At 46.4% G+C, this 5,551-nt stretch overlaps 1 non-coding gene across 1 annotated transcript; it reads left to right on the top strand.

Moving 5' to 3' along the window:
- The first annotated feature begins 239 nt into the window (after positions 1–239).
- On the top strand, positions 240–377 carry LOC119941076. The gene has a single exon (XR_005455110.1). It is a non-coding gene; the product is annotated as a small nucleolar RNA SNORA7 (small nucleolar RNA).
- Positions 378–5,551: the final 5,174 nt, after the last annotated feature.

The following is a 5,551-nucleotide window of genomic DNA, read 5'->3' as shown; positions in this document are numbered from 1 at the left end:
CTATTTATTTTATTTTGTTAGTATGTTTGGTTCTGTTCTCTGTCTCCCCCTTTTAGATTGTGAGCCCACTGTTGGGTAGGGACTGTCTCTATATGTTGCCAACTTGTACTTCCCAAGCGCTTAGTACAGTGCTCTGCACACAGTAAGCACTCAATAAATACGATTGATGATGATGATGAAGAAGCGGAGCAGGGAATGGAATCCAGGTCCTCTGATTTACGTTTTTTACCATTACTGCTCCCCTCTGAGGGTCACACCTGGAGAGTTCCCAGTCCTCTACCAGTCTTGACTACAGGAGGGGGAGTCAGGCAGAGGCCTATCCATTTCATTCTTAGCTTGGGTAGTGGCTAACGAGTGGAAGGCAATCTGCTACAAGTCAAAACTCACCCATACTGGGCAGCAGCAGAAAGGGGGATAATCAAGAGCAAAGACTCAAATTTACCGCACGGAAGGAGGCAATGGTAAACCACTTCCGGATTTTTACCAAGAAAACTCTAGGGATCCACTACCAGAACAATTGCAGATGGAGGTAGGGCATTCAGAAGCAGCGTGGCTCAGTGGAAAGACCACGGGCTTTGGAGTCAGAGGTCATGGGTTCAAATCCCAGCTCCACCACTTGTCAGCTATGTGACTTTGGGCAAGTTACTTAACTTCTCTGGGCCTCAGTTACCTCATCTGGAAAATGGGGATTAAGACTGTGAGCCCCCCGTGGGACAACCTGATCACTGGTGACCTCCCCAGCGCTTAGAACAGTGTTTTGCAAGTCGTAAGCGCTTAATAAATGCCATTATTATTATTATTATTATTCTGGGAGAAGTGTGTCCATGGCGTCGCTAAGTGCAGAAGACGACTCGAAGGCATAAGATTAGACCATTAATGCATGAGGGGGCCAGTGGTAATGAAGGATGGAAGAAATTGAGATTGCTAAGTAGAAACTGGAAATGTCTCTTTAATTCCCAGCCTGCTTTTAGCAGGCAAGAGGATCCTGTCCTTCATCAGTCAATACTGAATCAATCATATTTACGGAGCACTTACTGTGTGCAGAGCACTGTACTAAGTGCTTGGGAAGTACAAATTGGCAACATATAGAGACAGTCCCTACCCAATGGTGGGCTCACAGTCTAAAAGGGGGAGACAGAGAACAAAACCAAACATACTAACAAAATAAAATAAATAGAATAGATATGTACAAGTAAAATAAATAGAGTAATAAATATGTACAAACATATATACATATATACAGGTAATCCCAGGGGTCCGAGCCCTTCCCCACAACCCAGCCCCTCCCCATCTCCAGAGAGGAAGAAATCTTTGCAAGAGCATCTCTGCCCCTTAGAACCACTGTCCTAAGCCCCCTAAGTCCAACTCTCTGGGACATTTCTTGGCATATTTGAATTCATTCTTGTCCTTTGTTGGCCGAGGATTCCGACAAATGTCTGCTGAAATGGCAGTTGTTCGCTGATTGATAATGTGAAATCCACTTACGGCAAAATGCTGAGGGATGTGGTAAAAAGGCAAACAGCTTCTCATTCTTACAACAATAAGGGTGAAATAACTATTAAGAGAGTTAAGGGACCGTTCATGGTTATTGTCCCAATTAGTTTAATTTTTTTCACTTCAGTAGTTTGAAAACTCTCAAGGGAATTTTTTTTTCCAAATTTTCTTAGTCAAACCACTGGTAGCCTCAGTGGCATGAGGGATGGAGACTGAGGTCAATCCTGTTATCAAATTTTATCAGAGCTTCCTAAAAGCTCCCTCCTTGTTTTGATGTTTCATAAAGCGTCTAAGGAGGGTTTGTCAAATGGTTGAAGGCTGAGGGTTCTAGAATTCATTATAGCCCTTCATGTTTTTCCCTGTGAGAGAGCAAGAGAATGAAGTTCAGGATTCCGCTGGGGAGAGTTGCCCAATCAATCAATTGTATTTATTGAGCCCTTACTATGCGCAGAGCACTGTACTAAGTGCTTGAGAGATTTCAACAGAATTAGCAGACACGTTCCCTGCCCTTAATGAGCTTACAGTCGAGAGGACCATGACTGTTTAGAGCAAAAACACCCGTCAGGCAAAACTCAGGGAAGGAAGGAGGCTTTTCCAAACCCTGCCATTATTATTATTATTGTTATTATTATTAGTAGTAGTAGTATGCACTTCTAATGTGTCAAGAATTTAGGGAAGCAGCGTGGCTCAGTGGAAAGAGCCCGGGCTTTGGAGTCAGAGGTCATGGGTTCAAATCCCGGCTCCACCACTTAGCTGTGTGACTTTGGGCAAGTCACTTAACTGCTCTGTGCCTCAGTTGCCTTATCTGTAAAATGGGGATTAAGACTGTGAGCCCCCCGTGGGACAACCTGATCACCTTGTAACCTCCCCAGCGCTTAGAACAGTGCTTTGCACATAGGAAGCGCTTAATAAATGCCATTCTAAAGAACTGCTCTAAGTGCTGGAATAGATACAAGTTAATCAGGTTGAAAACAAACTGTGAGCCCTATGCGGGACAGGGACTAAGTAGGAAGAAGAACAGGTACTGAATCCCCATTTTACAGTCGGAGAAACTGATGCACTAAGGAGGTAAGTGACCTGCCCAAGATCACACCAAAAGCAATTCACAGAGCTGGGATTAGAACCCAGGTCCTCTGACCCTCAGGTCTGTACCTTTCTCCTGCCCTACGAGGCAGCTGCTCACAGCCCAATCAGACAATGATATTTATTGAGTGCTTACCATGTTCAGAGTACTGTACTAAGTGCTCGGGAGACTACAGTTCAGGAGCGTCAATGGATGCCATCCCTTCCTACAAGTAGCATTGTGGCTTCAGGGTGCCATGTAGTGTGAGCCAAGAATCCACCTGGGCTGCCCCCTCAGATAATAATAATAATAGTAATAATAATGGCATTTATTAGGCGCTTACTATGTGCAAAGTACTGTTCTAAGCACTGTGGAGGTTACGAGGTAATCAGGTTGTCCCACATGGGACTCACAGTCTTAATCCCCGTTTAACAGATGAGGGAACTGAGGCGCAGAGAAGTGAAGTGGCTTGCCCAAGGTCACACAGCTGACAAGTGGCTGTCGGGATTTGAACCCACGACTTCTGACTCCAAAGCCCACTGAGCCATGCTACTTCTCTAAGATGACCACATGATATCATGCAGGTGGCACCTGGGTAGAGCAGTGTGGTCTGATGGACAGAGCCCGGGCCTGGGAATCAGAAGGATCTGGGTTCTAATCCCAGCTCTGCCACATGTCTGCCGTGTGACTTTGGGCAAGTCACTTCACTTCTCTGAGCCTCAGTTCCCTCATCTGTAAAATGGGGAATAAGAGTGACCGAGTCCAACCTGATTAACTTGTATCTACCCAAGCGCTTAGAACAGGGCTTGGCACACAGTAAGTGCTTAACAAGTACTATTATTATCATTATTATTATTATTATATGGGACAGGGACTGTATCCAACCTGATTACCTTGTATCTACCCCAGTGCACAGCAGAGTTCCTGGCACACAGTAGGCGCTTAACAAATGCCATAATTATTATAAATATTATTATGAGCATATTTAATCCCCATTTTACTGTTGAGTCAACTGACCCAAGGATAAGTTAAGTGACTTGCCCGAGGTTACCCAGAGAGCAAGGGACAGAGACAGGATTAGAATCCCAGTCCTCTCATTCGTGCTTTCCTCTGGGTCACTGAAAGAGAAATTCAGGTCTGATGAGGCCTTTTCTACCTTCAGAGAGGCTTGGTGTGATTTTTTCATTGGCCTCAGAGTAATACCGCTGCAGGCTTTCTTTCAGAGGTTCTCCTTGGAGGTTTTAGAGCCTCAGGAAGCGGCGACTTTAGATGACATGGAGAGAAAACTCTGGATTTGCCCTGTGCTCGCCTGCTGTTTGTCTTTCTAGATTCAGTATGCTCATCGGCCCCAAAAGTCAGCTCAGAGGAAAATGCATTAAAACTTGTTGGGGTTCAGAAGGGTTCTGGCTAGAAACTTCGTGGCCTAACAGATACAGCACAGGACTGGGAGTCAAAAGGACCTGGGTTCTAATCCTGTCTCCACCACTTGTCTGCCGTGTGATTTTGGGCAAGCCACTTCACTTCTCTGTCCCTCAGTTCCCTCATCTGTAAAATGGGGATTGAAACCGTGAGCCCCATGTGGGGCAGGGACTGTGTCCACCCTGATTTGCTTGTATCCATCCCAGCGCTTAGTACAGTGCCTGACACATAGTAAGTGCTTAACAAATACCAGAATTATTGGCATTTATTTATTATGCCGCTCTTCCCTTAAGAATGCCAAGCACAGAAAGCCATCCCTATTTACGGAGGAAGCTCGGAGCCTCCAACTTGCATCTCCAGCCAGGCTTCAGCCTTTGCTGCATGAATGAGCGCAGATGAAATTCGCTGGAGCCACGCTGCGACAATAGGTTGTGGGCCACCTGACAAGCCTACATTTTTTGTCCTCCCGCCTCTCCTCTCCGGCTCCATCAACATCATAAATAGTATTTATTTAGCGCTTACTGTGTGCACAGCACTGTACTAAGCGCTTGGGAAGTACAAGTTGGCAACATATAGAGACAGTCCCTACCCAACAGTGGGCTCACAGTCTAAAAGACCAGCTCCAGCCAATGACCTTCATTGGGATCTGAAGGGCGAGCTGCGCTGATACCCAGATACTGCAGAGCAGTAAAGTCTGATGGTTAGGGCATGGGCAGAAGCAGTGTGGCCTTAGTGGTTAAAGCCTGGGCTCGCTGTGAGCAGGGAATGTGTCTGTTTATTATTATATTGTACTCTCCCAACCGCTTAGTACAGTGCTCTGCACACGGAAAGTGCTCAGTAATAACACAGAATGAATGAATGAAAGAAGGACCTAGGGTCTAATTCCAGCTCCGCCACTTGTGTGCTGTGTGACCTTGGGCAAATCAGTTTACTTCTCTTGGCCTCAGTTCCCTCATCTGTAAAATGGGGATTAAGACTGCGAGCCCCACTTGAGACAGGGACTGCGTCCAAGCTGATTAGCTTGTATCGACCCCTGCACTTATTAGAGCGCCTGACATATAGTAAGTGCTTCACCAATATCATAAAAAAGAGCAGACTCACAATTAGTGGGTTTTGTTAACGGAAATAAAATACAGTGTGATGGAGGGAGAAGGGGCCTAGGCTAGGAAGACCAGATGTGAAGATTCCTCAGAGAACTGGGGGGAGATGAAGGTCATGGGGAGAGATGAAGTCCTTTGGGTGGGGGTCTGGTCCATCAGCAACTCTACGGGCAAGGGTCTTTACTATTCAGGGGTAACTGAGGCAGGGCAAGTGGCAGAGGCCTATCCGAGGGGATACCCAGTGGGCCAGGGCAGAGCTGGGAGAGGAAGGAAGAGTCTATTCAGTGCACTGGCCACTCCAAATGAGAAAATGGTGGTCCTAGGTTTCCTCCTGACACTCTCCCAGGGTGACGGCCATCCGTTTTGAGTTTCAGTTGAGTTTCAGACTGGGAAAAATGGCATAATTTGCTGTGGGGCTGGGGGTGGGGTGAGTATCAGAGTGCTTAAGAGGTCCCGACCTGAGCGCAAAGACGCT

This window comes from Tachyglossus aculeatus, chromosome 19, assembly GCF_015852505.1.
Source record: "Tachyglossus aculeatus isolate mTacAcu1 chromosome 19, mTacAcu1.pri, whole genome shotgun sequence".
NCBI lineage: Eukaryota > Metazoa > Chordata > Mammalia > Monotremata > Tachyglossidae > Tachyglossus > Tachyglossus aculeatus.
Note: the sequence above shows the minus strand (reverse complement) of the source record. Positions and strands in the feature narration are given on the sequence as shown.